The 1753-nt window shown below is 37.5% G+C and overlaps 1 non-coding gene across 1 annotated transcript; it reads right to left on the bottom strand.

The window, feature by feature from the left end:
* Positions 1-1038: 1038 nt before the first annotated feature.
* LOC128294611 (small nucleolar RNA R71) lies at positions 1039-1145 on the bottom strand. Its single transcript, XR_008284919.1, has one exon. It is a non-coding gene; the product is annotated as a small nucleolar RNA R71 (small nucleolar RNA).
* Between the last annotated feature and the right edge of the window lie 608 nt (positions 1146-1753).

Here is a 1753-nt window from a genome sequence, read left to right as displayed (position 1 = left end):
CTAATTCAGAAGTGATAAGTAAAGTCTAGGTGGATTCTTCCTTGGGTATTGTCTTCTCTATCGGTTTTCTAAAAAGTATTTTCCAACTTTAATCTCTATCGTAATCTTAGTTAATTAGATAATTAGTTTTAGTTAAAAACATTCCTTTAATTTTTAGGCTAGATAAAAAAAAAGATAGTAATTACTAGTACTTTTAGTCCTTGTGGATACGATATTTCCGGTCTCACCATAACTATACTACTATTCGATAGGTGCACTTGCCTTGGTCGAATTTTTAGTCAGTTGAGCGACCATCAAGTTTTTGGCACCGTTGCAGGGGACTAAGGTATTAGGAACACTTGATTTTTATTACTTTAGCCATTTTTTACTTTTATTGCAATTTACTTTTTGTTTTTAGTTTAATTTTTCTTTTCTAAATTTTTCTTTTTAATTGCTTCTGGCAGGTATCTCTAGTTTATGACTAGGAGGAACCCGTCAGGATCTTTGCTTTTTGATAGTGAGATCGAGAGTACAGCTTGCAGAAATCGAAGAGAAATAAGGTGAAGTCTACAATAAATAAAGGAAGAGCGAAAGGACGATATCCATACTACAACCGAAGAGATTGCTAAAAATCAAAATAATCCGCTGCCTCCTGTGGTTGCTGCAAATCTAGTAAATCAGAATCCTGCTCCTCATACTATGTACGACTATGCTAAGCCTAATTTAACGGGGGCTGAATCGAGCATTGCTAGACCTACAATTGCTGCAAATAATTTTGAACTGAAACCTAACACTATACAAATGATTCAACAGTTTGTTCAGTTTGATGGTTTGCAGGATGAAGACCCAAATACTCATTTGGCCAACTTCTTAGAGTTCTGTGATACTTTCAAAATAAATGGCGTTTCTGATGATACCATTCGCCTTCGGTTATTTCCCTTTTCATTAAGGAATAAGACTAAACAGTGGTTGAATTCGTTACCACGGGGATCAATCACTACTTGGGAGCAAATGACCGAAAAAATTTTACTCAAATATTTTTCGCCGGCTAAAACAGCTAAATTGAGGAATGATATATCTTCTTTTGTGCAGATGGATTTAGAAACACTATATGATGCATGAGAAAGATACAAGGATTTATTGAGAAGGTGCCCTCACCATGGCTTACCTTTATAGCTACAGGTTCAAACTTTCCACAATGGCTTGAACCCCTCAACGAGACAGATGGTCGATGCAGCGGTCGGTGGAACCTTAAATAATAAAACACCTGAGGAAGCTTATGAGTTCGTTGAAGAGACGTCACTGAATAATTATCAATGGCAAGTCATGAGGACAAAGCCTAATAAAGCAGCTGGTGTTTTAAACCTCGACGCGATCACCATGTTATCAAACCAGGTAGAGCTCTTAAATAAAAAGATTGATGGCTTATGTGTCTCGACGCAGGTACATTTGGTAATGCAATGCAGTACAAATAGAGGAGGAATGAATAATACAGAATGCCTAGCCTACGACCCTAGCACTGCAAATGAACAAGTTAGTTATATGGGTAACAATTCTAGACCTCAGAATAACCCCTATAGAAACACTTACAATGCAGGTTAGAGGAACCATCCCAACTTCTCTTGGGGTGGTCAAGGCAATCAAAGACCACAACCCCCTCTAGGTTTTCAACCACCTTACCAGTAGGAAAAGAGGCCAAACCTCGAGGAGATGTTAACAAAATTCATCTCGGTGTCAGAAACACATTTCCAAAACACTGAAACAATGCTTAAAA

The sequence above is a fragment of the Gossypium arboreum genome, chromosome 6 (assembly GCF_025698485.1).
Source record: "Gossypium arboreum isolate Shixiya-1 chromosome 6, ASM2569848v2, whole genome shotgun sequence".
Taxonomy (NCBI): Eukaryota; Viridiplantae; Streptophyta; class Magnoliopsida; order Malvales; family Malvaceae; genus Gossypium; species Gossypium arboreum.
The sequence above is the reverse complement of the archived record's forward strand: the minus strand, read 5'-3'. Positions and strand labels throughout refer to the sequence as shown.